The sequence below is a fragment of the Macaca mulatta genome, chromosome 17 (genome assembly GCF_049350105.2).
Source record: "Macaca mulatta isolate MMU2019108-1 chromosome 17, T2T-MMU8v2.0, whole genome shotgun sequence".
Classification (NCBI taxonomy): Eukaryota; Metazoa; Chordata; class Mammalia; order Primates; family Cercopithecidae; genus Macaca; species Macaca mulatta.
In genome coordinates, this window is record NC_133422.1 from 60,249,042 (window position 1) to 60,263,047 (window position 14,006).

Genomic DNA, 14,006 nt, shown 5'->3' on the forward strand with positions numbered 1-14,006 from the left:
AGCTCATATCTCTGGCCTTATGACTGACAGAAGCTTAGTTCACAGATAGGTTGGCCTGATAAATTAATACAAGCTGAAAATATAAAACCACATCAAGACAGAACAATGAGGAGTTTATTTGTTTGCTAGGGCTCTTGTAAAAATATGCCATAGTCTTGGTGGTTTGAAACAGCAGAAATTTATTTTCTCACTGTTCTGGAAGCTAGATCTCTGAACTCAAGACATCAGCAGGGTCATTCTCTCTCTCAAAGCTGTAGAAAACAAGTGTTCCTTGCCTCATCCTAGATTCTGGAGGCTGTCAGAAATCCTTGGCATGTGTTGTCCTACAACTACATTGCTCCAACCTCTGCCTCTGTTGTCACATGACATTATACTCGTGTGTGTCTCCATATCCAAACCTTTCTTTCCTTTCTCTTATATAGACACCAGTTACTGGATTAGGGTCACATTCACCAGTCCCAAGAGTTACAACTTCAACATATATAGGTTGGTGCAAAAGTAATTGTGGTTTTTGCCATTGAAAGTAATTGAAAAAAACGCAATAACTTTTGCACCAACCTAATAATTTGGGGAGCCACAATTCAACACATAACAAGGAGTGACACTAAAGACTGGTGCCAGGGGGAATCCTCATTGTGAGCAAACCTTGGAGGAGTAACTTGGTGGCTCACTTCTCTAGCCAGTTGGTGAGGGTCTTGAAAGGAACGAGGTGAGAGGAGTTCAGAATCAAAGAGGCCTGGAGGAGCAGTACTCATGTTTATGCTGGTGAAGATTTTTGTGCCTCAAGGCTGGAAGCAGTGGCTCATGCCTGTAATCCTACCACTTTGGGAGGCCGAGGTGAGGGTGGATCACCTGAGGTCACAAGTTCAAGACAAACCTGGCCAACATGGCAAGACCCTGTCTCTACTAAAAATACAAAAATTAGCGCTAGACTTAGTGGCACATGCTTGTAGTCACAGCTACATGGGAGGCTGAGGCAGGAGTATTGCTCGAACCTAGGAGGCAGAGGTTGCAGTGAGTCGAGATTGCACCACTGCATACCAGACTGGGCAGCAGAGCAAGACTCCATCTCAAAAAACAACAACAACAACAAAAAAAAGTTTTCGTGCCTCAGGTTAATGACCACTACAGTTTACACATCACATAGGACATGTTCAAAACCGAAATAGACTGGCAGGGCATGGTGGCTCACGCCGGTAATCCCAGCACTTTGGGAGGCCAAGGCGGGTGGACCCCTGATATCAGGAGTTCAAGACAAGCCTGGCCAACATGGTGAAAGCCCGTCTCTACTAAAAATACAAAAATTAGCCAGGTGTGGCGGTGGGCACCTGTAATCCCAGCTACTCCGGAGGCTGAGGCAGGAGAATCACTTGAACCTGGGAGGTGGAGACTGCAGTGAGCCGATATTGTGCCTTTGCACTCCAACCTGGGGAACAAGAGCGAGACTTCATCTAAAAAAAACAAAAACAACAACAACAACAACAAATACCATATAGACAGGATGGCCATTAAGTGCATTAAGTGGGCATCAGTCAGCTTATTTTCTTGACTACCAGTATTTGTGGAAGAAGCCATGAATACAGTAAGTGTGGCAGCAGAAAGGAAAGCTATGCATAGGTCCAATGGTTTAAGCTTCTTTTCAAAAAATCCAGATCTACCTTCCACTGATGTTTGAAAGTCTAAAGTTGACAAAACAGGTATCAATTTTGAGCCCAGGAAATGGTGCTAATGGCTCCAAGGAGACTAATTCAGTCGCTCATGACAAAATAATTATTTCCAGCCCTTGTATCCTGGAGGGAAGCGTTTCAACCAGAACAAAATTAGCTCTTACTTTAGTACTGATTTGCCTTCTCTGCCCATAGTTTTACTGACAACACCAACATCTAAGATTTATAACATGTGACATCATTTCAGTTTAAAACATCCATTTTATAGAAAAGATAGGGTGGCAATGAGAACATGACTGTGAGATCCACTGATTCTATCCTATGTCATATTATCCAGAATTACCAGGCTAATGGTATAATGGGATGTCTTATTATAAAAGACTCAACTATGGTACTATGTCTAACAAAACACTCCTCAGGGTTGCAATGTTGTCTGCAAGAATACAGTGTATGCATTGATATGATTTCTTGAAATAGGAAATTTGAATCGAATAGTGAAACATACAAGTTCATTGATGAAAGAAGACTGGCCTTTCTCACCACCACTGCCAGTCACCTTGAGGAATGTAGGCTTCCTTCCCCTGAAATCTTAGGCTCTGATGGATTACATTTCTTGGTTTCTTAGGTATGAGAGGTGGGAACATTTGTGGTAGGGAACACAGTAGAATAGGGTTCTCTATTACATAATGGTGGCAGGGAGGATGTGTTGACATTGGAACTTCCTCTTGGGCCTCTGGTGGTCTTCCATGCCTAGTAGAATGGGGAAAAACAACGGGAGCAATTTAGGTTAGGGTCAAGGAACTCAAGGGCTTGGACTTCTCAGAGATGAAGATCTGGGTCACTCCATCAGGCAAGCAACGAAGGCCAGATGAAATGCTGCTTGAAGGGTTGGCATATCTAGGATTGGTGGTAGAAATGTGAGGTGAAAAATATCACTAACAACCTGGGGGCCAGTTGGAGTCAAGATGATTGCAGCTTCTGTAGCTTATTTCGCTGACCATTGCATATTAAATCATTTGTAGAGACCATGAAGACTAAGTAACAGAGAAGATTTAATGCAGGGTGCATATGGATTGAGTGCAGGGTGCGGTTTTCATCCGTTTATTACTAATATCCCAGGTGTCCATGCCCCATGCCTCCCCCATGATTTCTTCCAAGGACAAAGGAGGAAGGGCCCACAGAAAGTACAACTCAAAAAGACGGGAATAAACACTCTGAAGAAGCAATTTTTGATCAATTGAAGTGAAAGCTGATGGATAAATTATTGGATTGGACAATCTTGAAAAGCATCCTGCATGCTTCCTAGAAGCATCTGTTGCCCATAACGATAAACTAAAAAATGCACGTTGGTATTGTTTTTCCCTTCCTCCCTGCCTCACTCTCCCTAGTTCTTCCCTACTGCACCCTGGCATCGCTTCCCAAACCATCTGCACACAATGCCTCATCTCAAGTCTATGTTTGAGGAAATTCAAGCTAAGACAAGAAACTTTATCCTCCACCCTCCAACTCATTTTTAGCATTGTTTCAGTCATTATGACAATAATATATTTATCTCTAACACCTGATTTTTAAAAGTAGCAAACAACCAAAGCAGACTGTGTCCCATAGCATAGACTATTAACACATAGATTAGCATGCTTTGCTTATTTTCAGCTTTTTTTTTCCTCTTACGGTCTCCATGTCAATTAATAAGACAAAGAGGTGCATATGTTTAATTTTAAAGTCCTCAAGAAGGATCGATAAACTGTCTTTTTTAATACAATGGGGGGCCACTCGAAAGATGAATATCTGTTATTAAGGAACACTTTGAAGTCGGTTCTCTGCTCTCTTTCATGAAAAGAGACAGTCAGAAAATCTGAGAAAGTAAGTAGGTTATCTAAGGTAACTCCCGAGGATTATGAACAATATCCTGATTATGAACGATATCTCAATTACTTGAGATCTCTTCATTCATCCAAACCACTAATATTTTGGTCATCTGATAGGTTCCAGGAAGTTTTCTGGATATTTAGAGTATAGCAGTGAATAAGATAAAGAGCCTCTACTTGCAACTTATATTCTATTTGGTAAATTGAACAAAATCATAAGTGTGTATGTCATGTAATGATGCATGCTAAGAAGAAAATGGTTAGAAAGGTAAAGAGAGATAAAAGGGATAAAGAGGGCTGAGGATTGGCATCTAGACAAGGGAATAGAAAAAGACATTCTTAAGAAGATGACATTTCAATAGCATCCTGAAGGAACTGGGAAGTGAACCATCGACTATTTGGGGATGAGTTTTCAAGACAGAAAGAATAAGAGGGAAAGGATCTGAGGCAGGAACATGCAGAGCACACAAGGAAAGAGTGAGGAGGCCAGGGCAGGGTGCAAGAGGGAGGTGGGAAAGAGAGGCCAGATTGCTGAGGGGCACGTAGGCCACTGTAAGACCTTTACTTTTTTTTCTTAGAAAGATGGAAATGCCCATGAGTGTTTTATGCCCAGGGAAACCTTGACATAAAAAGAAGACGCAGATCAGAAGTGTGATGGCATCCTAAGCAAGCAGTGTGGTAACAATAGGGTCTCAGGATTCTATTAACTTTCAAAGCACACAAAATTAATGGAAAATTTAAACATTAAGTAAAACTATTTTAATTCCACTTTAACTCTATAGTCATGTGAATTCAGTTTTTAGCCCACTCTTTCTCTCTTCTACTCTCTCAATATCTGAGATTGTTGACTGCTAAAATATCACTGATTTTACTATAATCTGATACAATACAAAATTTGTGAGACATAGTTGTGATTGCCTGTCTCTAAAAGCTTCACAGACAGAATACAGAAGCCATGGATAATGCTGAGCCTCAGACCTAAGGGATTGCTCTTGACTAATTGCAAAGTTTATTTTTTTTTGGTCTCTTTTTATAACGCTGTGTCATCTAGGGGTCCCCAGTCCAATGGCTTGTGTTCTCTTGCTTAGTTCCTCATGTCTACTGAACAGCTGCTAAATGTGGCAGCCTGGTGTGCAGAGACCACAAGTCACATTTCCAGCACACATTCCCACATTACCATTGTTATTTCACATTTTAAAATAATACCAACTGAAAATGAGGTGCCAATCTTTTACAAAAGCCAAAACCCATTTATTTATACAGATAGAAGGATAAAAACATATACATTTGATATTCAAGCAACTTTTATTTTATATAAAAATAAAAAGTTATTTAACATCAGAATTATTTATTGACTGAAATATCTCAAAGGGGTACCCTGACATATATTTTATATTTATGAATTATATATTTCAAAGGAAATACAAGATTGCTTTTTTAGGAAACTAGTCTGAGGTTTATAGTATGCCTCATACACCTATGTCCTTGATTTTATTTTCTCAAATGAGCAGAGATTTGAAAATGGCCCTCATGAAATTCAATTACCATTTCTTAATGTGCCAGGGCTTCCAAAGACTGTAATTGTGGTAAATCCTCAGAGATTATCCCGATGATCAATGGAAAGTCTTTGCAGGGTAGAAAACATGTTGCCTAATCTGCTCTCAAAAACAAATTTATCTACCAAAGGTGGTCTTTATAGTAAACCGATGAGCAATTTTATTTCCTTCACCCAACGCCAAGAACTGCACTGGTTTCCCAACTTTGCACTTCTGCCATATGAGAGCACAGCCAGGAGAGAGAGAAGAAATGGATAAAAATGGCAGCATGAAACTGTGTACACCAGCAGGTGTCCAGTCACAGCCTCTGTGCCATACTGTATCTGAGTTTCCTAAGCAACTATGCTCCCTAGGAAACTGGTTAAACTGCTTCTGTAGAAACTATTTACTGAGCAATTCCTCCTTCAAATCAGCTTTATGTAGAGAGTGCAAGAACGTGATGAGAGAATATTTTCCACCTCCTCAGTTCTCTAGACCTTCTTGTGGAGTATTTTAGAACTATACTGAATAAATGTGAAACCGTATTTGTCATGGTTTTCTATTACTTTTCTGCTTATTTCATTGCATATAATACAGGGAAAGCAATACTGTAGAATGTTGTTCTTCATTTGATAGTTTTGGACAGCTAGAGAAATTACCCAAATTGCTTATGGAACTAATTTGAGCTATTCCTTTCCCAAACAAGGCACATAAATGACATACACTGTAATGTGGGTTCAAAAGAACATTGAATTAACCTGTCTTATAATGAATTACATCTATCTTTACTAAATTGAGCCATATTTATGCACTATCATGAGAAACATGGAGTTACATTTTTAATACAGTGAAAAATGCATATATTAATAAAAATACACACCTTCTTGTGATCTCCATGTTTTATTCACATGTTTATGAAAGTTAATTTTTATTACTGCTTTCATTTATTAATCCAACCTTTAAATATCCTGTACATTTCCCTGTTTTATTAACTTTAAGACAAGATTTGAAGTTTAGAAATAGAACTATTGTCTAGGGCCAAAATGTGTGTGAGTTGACAAAAGAAAGAAAAGAGAATTATAAAAAAAATCTTTATCTGTAAATTTCTTGATCAACCTTATGGTGCTTGTTACAGTAGAAAATAATGCACTTGTTTTCAGATCTATTTTATCCATTAGAATACAAGTCCCATAAGAACAAGTATAGTTTTCATTTTTAAACCCTAGCTCAGAGAAGGATCATGAATATTCAGTAGATTAAAAAAAAACTAGTGCAAGATAAAGTGAACTGAACGCCCCCCAAAATACCTGGAAAAGCTGGATCTGCTCAGTTTTTCACAACAAAACATTTATTGCTTTTCTCTGCTTTATTTTCAAATTTAATATATTAATATGTTAAAGAAGGTAAACTTGCTAAGTTCTTATCATCCTAAATTAAGTACTATTCATAGACTATAATGGTATGTTTCTCTATCGACATATATGCATGTATGCCACACACATGCTTTTACTTAAATAAGATGTGATATTACTTTTAAAATATACATATTTGTCTTCTTTTTTCTGCCTTACACCACTCCTGCTCTAAGCCTTTCATTTTTTTGTCATTGTAAAATTAGTTTAGTAGAAATTCTTATGTATTGTAAGTTTTAGCAAAAGAAATACTAAGGCAAATTTTTTGACTCTTGATGCTGTTTACATCTCTTGCCATATTTTGGATATTTTTTACATATTCAAATATCTCTATCTTTTCTTATATAATTTTCAACATTTCAGTATTATTTTTTAAAATCCTCAATTTCTAGATTATAAAGACAAGCTTTTATATTATCTTTTTGCATTTTTATTTGCTTTATTTTCTACATTTATGTCACTAGGGATGACAGAATTTATTTTTGTACATAATGTAAAATCAAAGTCCAAATGTATTTCCTTCCAGAGTGAGCTGGATGGAACCTTTCCCCATTCCAACATATACATAGAAAGCAGAGGGCTTATTAGCCATACAGAATCCCTTTAGTCTTAGAAATTAGCTGTTATTCATTACTGAGTGTCCAGAGCACACCAAAACCTAAATTACAAAACAATATTTTAATAATAATTTCTCGGCCGGGCGCGGTGGCTCAAGCCTGTAATCCCAGCACTTTGGGAGGCCGAGACGGGCGGATCACGAGGTCAGGAGATCAAGACCACCCTGGCTAACACGGTGAAACCCCGTCTCTACCAAAAAAGACAAAAAACTAGCGGGGCGAGGTGGCGGCCGCCTGTAGTCCCAGCTACCCGGGAGGCTGAGGCAGGAGAATGGCGGGAACCCGGGAGGCGGAGCTTGCAGTGAGCTGAGATCCGGCCACTGTACTCCAGCCTTGGCGACAGAGCGAGACTCCGTCTCAAAAAAAAAAAAAAACAAAAAACAAAAAACAAAAAACAATAATAATAATAATAATAATAATTTCTCTGTTAATCTTTTTAAGATACTTCACATTTTCTTGCTTTATTGAATAATGTTGAGTTACATTTGTTGCTGAGGTCTGTTTCTGCCTTCCTCTTATTCCTTGCAATAGACTTGAAGCTCTTTACCATTCCTACCTTAAATCATTCTCTTATTTTAACGTGGTGGAAATACAGGCTGACTTACTTCTAGCTAACACTCCACAATCTTTATCAGTGTCTCCACCAAAAGAAATGTACACATTGAAATTCCACAAATTTTTTTCCAAGCTTTGTTTCTTTTCTCTTTGTGCTCCTTGATAGGTGGCTATTATGAGTTGAATTTTGTCTCACAGAAAAGTACGTTAAAGCACTGACTCTCAGTACCTCAGAATGTGACCTGGAAATAAAATCTTGTACCACATAACCACATAACAACATTTTGGTCAATGACAGATCTCATATAGAACAGTGGTCCATTAAGATTATAATATCATATTTTTACTGTATGTTTTTTATGTTTAGATATGTTTGGAGACACAAATACCACTGTGCTACAATTGCTTACAGAATTCAGCACAATAACATGCTGCACAAGTTTGTAGCCTGGGAGCAATAGACTCTATCATATAGCCTAGGTGTGCAATAGACACTACCGTCTATGTAAGTATACTCTACATAGACAATATAGTCTACTAACACCGTAGAAGACCCAATTCACTCTTCTCCTTACTCACTACCATCTAGCCGCACTGCTCATCTTTCACATATTGGAGTATTTGATTCTGTTTGTTTATGCTGTTCTCTTGTGTGAATAATTCTCCCCCATACCCACAATCATTCTTTTTCATGGATGTCTCTTCATCATTATTCAAGTATCAATTTAAGTGCTACTTTCTTAGAGAGGCCGTCTTTAACTACCCTATCTAATGCTGTTACTGGATTTGCTATTACTATTAATCTATTTCAAAATATTTGGCCATTGGCTCCATCCTACTTACCATAATATTATATAATTTACAATGTACAAAATTGTAGAGTTTTTGTATGCAAATTTGATAGCCATCTGCCTTCCACTTTAGACTCTTAGATAATTTGGACACTTTAGTCACTTTAGTTCTGTGAAGAACAAAGCCACAATTATTGCATTCGCCACTGTGTCTTGCTTCTTAGTATAAGGCCTAGTAATCAATTAGCAATCATCAATAAAGAAGAAAAGGAAGGAAGGAAGGAAGGAAGGAAGGAAGGAAGGAAGGAAGGAAGGAAGGAAGGAAGGAAGGAAGGAAGGAAGGAAAGAAGGAAAGAAGGAGGGAAGGAAGGAAGTGAGAAAGGTACTGAGGGAGAAAGGAAGGGATTAATGACATAAACAAGAGATGTTATTCCTAAAATGAAATGGCTCTCATTTAACATGCTAAATAATTGGGTAGAGAGACTCATCTATTATCAGCTGTTTCTTGTCTCTGTTGACATGTGTCCAGCTATTGGAATCTATGGCATTGTTTTAAGTGGCCAAAGAGAGACTTTAGCTTCTAATGCTATACATTTAGCTAGTCTTTGTATTTTCTCTAAATTTGGGGTGAACAATTGTGTTTTTTAAATGTTAAGCTTAAAGAAAATCTGATTTCTTCTCCATGAAGATATTACTATCATTATCTGAAGTCATTCAGTCATGTATTTATAGACTGTGCATTATCATTTGATATTTATTGTAAGAAAAACACTAAGGTACATTCAAATATGTATTATATATTAAAACATTGTTTATATTTGTTTATTTATTTTAATATTTTATTCATTTTTTTGAGACAGAGGCTTGCTCTGTTGACAAGGTTGGAGTGCAGTGGCATGATCATGGCTCACTGCAGCCTTGACCCCCTAAATGAATTAATATCTCAGATCAAACTGCAGATTTTTAAAAAGAAAGTATTCCGTTCTTATTGAATGTGACTAAAGCAGGATGGAAGAAGTTATTTGATTTATCAATAATATGATTGTCCAGTTAATTTTTTTCAAATTTTAAGGAATTCTGGAAATATTATATATTCACATTATATAGTTTAAGGAGGAGTGATTTAAATTGTTTTCTCCAATTTTTTTCTCCTGCTTCAACTTACTGGTTCTATTTCTAAGATACAAAACAAAGTAATGGAGGAAAGAAGAGCATACAAGCATACAAAAATAATATTTTGGAAGTATTTCTTCAGGGTGATAAGGCAGCTTTCACTTAGGAATGTTCAGAAAGTATATGCCATGCTCTCAGAACATCTCAATGAACTCAGGTAGCAGAAAGAAGCAACATGATGGGTTTCCAGTGTCAGTCATGAGCATCTTACCAGAAAGCCTTAATAAACTGAAGAGCTTTGCAGTGCCTGCAAATCAAATTTATAAGCCAATACAAACTTTTCTCTAGTAATATAAAGGAAAACCAAAGAAAATTAAAAGAGAAACTCAGTGGCCTCATTTGTGAATTCTGACCACATAATTATTAAAGACCATGGACACTGCATTTTTATGTTTTACTTTTTGGAAAAGACAGCTTGAGTTAATCCAATAGTCCCCCAAACTCTATTGAATGTGATTTCATCATAAGGTTTATATGAAGTAGCCACTAGTAAAAGAACAAAAAAAACAAAAAAAAAAGAAAGAAAGAAAGAAAGAAAAGTGGATAACACTAGGCCTACACTGTTATTCTATGATTTATTAGTGCTTCATTCCATTGAGGGTATAATTTTTCTGTCTACATTTAATAGTTTCTACTGTTTTTCTATAATTGGAAAAAAAATAACTAAAACTGCCTATCTCACTGGTCCGTAATGAATGCAGATTTAATGTTAGACAATATTAATGGGTGGGAAAATGCAATTATTCTCATGGCAGCAACTCTTAATTTAGGTTATCTCCCAACAAGCTGTTGGCTATTTCAAAAAATTAAAATACTCAATCCAAAACCATCTTGAGATATGTATGGTAATGCTAGACTTTTTCTCATAGCCTTGTATTTAGAACCTAACATTTCTTAAAATTCTTGTTTCTTAGCAAATTGGCAGAGTCTCTGGCTTGAATAAAATTGTTAAATTTCTGAAAAGACCATGTGTATTTTATTTTAATGTTCATCATATGTATCTTTTCCAGGAAAAGTAGTTAAAATTTGACTTCTATATTCATATAGATGATGGCAGCTTAGAGGCAATTTAGCTCATTCTTGTGTGTTAAGCAGTGACTATTTCCTCTGAGCAATATCAGACTGATAAAAATCAATTCTACTTTTCACAGACTTCTATAATAAGTTACTGCAAGAACCTTTTCATCTAATAACAGTGTGCAAATTTCTTCATTGTATTTCTTTTTTTTTTTTTTTTCAGTTTATCTCTACCATCATAAAGGCAGTAAGAAATTCCAGGGATAATTTATCCACCCCAGTGTTTTTATATAAAAAAGTAACTGAATCATTTAGATAGCTTGTTGTCTCTTCTATTTTTAAAGATCTTTGCTTGAAAGCTTGCTCAAGACACACCATGCATATTTGACATCACAAGGAAAGAAATGGTAAGGATTTTCAGACAAGATTCTGAAGTTATAAAAGACTGGGCCACAACTGTTTTCTAAATTTGTAGTCTTCGATAAGTTATTTCAATTCAGATGCTGTATTTTCTCATCTGTAAAATGACAATGATAGTACACCCTCATGTTTATTAAAATAATTAATTGCTATAATTCAAGTGGAGTTCATACGTATTTATAATAGGAACATTGATTTCCTTACAAAGGTTGTACTAAATTTAATTTTCTATAAAGGTAAAGTCAATATTTCATATGGGTAAGCTGGGCATTCATTTATGAGATATGGTTTAGAAAAAAGTACTATAAATTAAAGGTAAAAGTATGTTAAGTTATAATTACCACATCATATACCAATAAGGGTTATGAATAGTTTGATCCACGTTAAAAACTATTTTTACAGAATATTAATCTAAATGCTCATTTCAGGCAAGCATCTTGTCTACAAAAAATTCTGACAATGACTTTTCAAACTTTATATAAAATTTCTAAGAATGAAGACACTGCTGTCTTTATAAACACATGATTCTGTCTTCAAATAACTATAAATATAAGAAGTTTATGCCAACACTTCAGTGTAATTCCCTCTTGTAATTTCTACCCATTTGTATCAATTATAATCCTTATATATTAATCCCTCAATCTCAGCAAGTTATTCTAATACTGATATTTAATGATATCAAGCTCCATTCTCTACTATTTTTTCCCTTCAAGTTAAATCTCCCTTCAGTCATTGTTTACCTCACATAATTAAAATTCAAGTTATCTCATAACCACATTAATCCTTGATAAATGTAAACCTTTTAGTCCACCAAACACTTGCGTTAGCAGCTAAGAATTGTTCTTTCCTTCTTTGGTCCCCTTCCCTTCCTTAAAGGCAAGGCTGTAGCCCTATGTATATATTATGTTCTATCTTGCAAGTTTTGATTATAAACCAATCTGCGTTCTTATATTCGCTAATGGCTGATATAAAGTATGATGTGCCCTATGGTAATTTACGTTCTAAGGAGAATCTTGATATGCAAAACACATTAAAGTACAAAGTAAGCTGTAATGGTGGAGTGAAGTTTTATGATGTGATCATAATTTAGAAAGAGACTCAGTTCAGGGCTACATCGAATGACAACATAGAGAAAGTTCCTCATTCTAACTACTCATAAATGATCATATTCTTTTAAAGATATATTGAGACAGACTATCAAGATTTCTCTAATTATCCAATAGGGATTTTGCTACAGATACAAAAGCCCATGGCCATTTTAGTCAGAGAATATTAGGAGAGCATGGAATCTTTGTGATTATTTACCACTCTTTTACACTGGCTGAAGTAATGCCCAGAAAACTAAAAAAATTTGTACAAGTTCATACACTTAGTTCACTTGGAAGATGTGCCTTACTTAAATCCAGGCGTTTTGAGACTTAGGCCCATTTTTGTTCTATTAACTTCATGAAACCACCATCAGTTGATGTTTGTGGGGATGAGGTGATATTTTAGACAGTATCAAAACTATCCTGGAGTTGGCAAATTGTCAATACAAATAATCACTTATGGATGAGAAAAGATAATTTTATTTCCATTTATATTTAAAAAGATACATTACTAGAACTTTATGTTTGCTATATAGAATTTGTTGATGATATTAGAATCATCTAAATTGTCTTTGACACGTGTGTTTGTGCTCTTTTTGAAAGTTAATTTCTGTGCAATCACAAATTTAATTGGAATTTACAATTAATAGGTAGATTTCTGCCTTTGTGAGCCATTCAAATTCAATAGTGCCTAATTACTATTGGATTGTCACCATCAATACAATATGTATTGTCAAGCATATACCTATATCATGCAGTCATTTAAAAAATTAACACTATGTTTTACACCAAAGGGTTAATCATTGAGAATTGAGAATAGTTGTTCAGGCACTGTGATAGATGTTGTTTGATGTGTGAGTTTCTGTGATTAAAACAATGGCCTTCAGTTTGCAGTGCCATCAGCCCGGTACATGTTACCAATACTAAATTCACTTTTTAGAGTAGAACCATACGCCCAACTTACATTGCAATTACTGCAGAGGAAGAGAGATGGAGAAGTTAAAATGAAACATTTCAAGGATGAATGGGCACTGAAAATTGGTAAAGTGGCAGAAAAGTCCAAGCTGGAAGAATGAAAAAGTGAATGTACGGAGAAAAAGGAGTTTGGAAAACAGAAAAAAAAAGAAGATATTTTGCAGAAACATCTGTTTGCTGTTGCTAAAAATTTTAGCATTTAAATGTTCTCATTTGGGCTCTGAAGTTAGCACTTCCTTGAAGTAGTTCACACCTTTGCTATTGCTCCTGTTCAGCTACAGATCATTTTATATGAGGCTGATTTTAACAATAAAATGGTGCATTAATTTACAACGTGTTGAATGTTTTAAAAGTGGCAAAATCTAGGCTTTTGTAAAATTTTAGAATCTGGAAAAATTAGAAATCCTTTATAAAGCTCTTTAAAATACCAGAATGGCTTTATGCACAAAAAATTACATGCTGATTAAGAAAATTAGAAAGTTCAGTAATAAAAGAAGAAGTATATCTACCTCTAAGCCAGTGGGTTTCCAATGACTTTCTAGAGTTTCTATTTGGTTGTGAGGCACATATAAACTTAGACACTATTTAAATATAATTTTTATTATAATCCCTCGTTATTTTCTTCCTTCCCTACCTCTTCTCCCTCTTCTTTCTTCCACTCTCTTATGTTTTTATTTCTATTTTTTCCTTTCTTTTCTTTTTGTCTCCATTGCCCTATTTTCTTTTTTCTGCCTCTTATTTTTTTGTTTATTTCAAATGTTTATTTGTGTTTTTATTAAAAAAAATAAACTGGAAAGCAAAAAAAAAAAAAGCCTGTTCAGGGTTCTTTCTCATCTCCCTCACTGGAGTAGCTAATGTTTTGGAGTTTCACATTTCTGAAATATCTTA

The 14,006-nt window shown here is 35.6% G+C and overlaps 1 long non-coding RNA gene across 1 annotated transcript; it reads left to right on the plus strand.

Moving 5' to 3' along the window:
* Positions 1-2,387: 2,387 nt before the first annotated feature.
* LOC106994301 (uncharacterized) lies at positions 2,388-13,448 on the plus strand. The gene is made up of 3 exons (XR_001440844.2): positions 2,388-2,584; positions 10,980-11,042; positions 13,084-13,448. It is a non-coding gene; the product is annotated as an uncharacterized LOC106994301 (long non-coding RNA).
* The last annotated feature ends 558 nt before the right edge of the window (positions 13,449-14,006 follow it).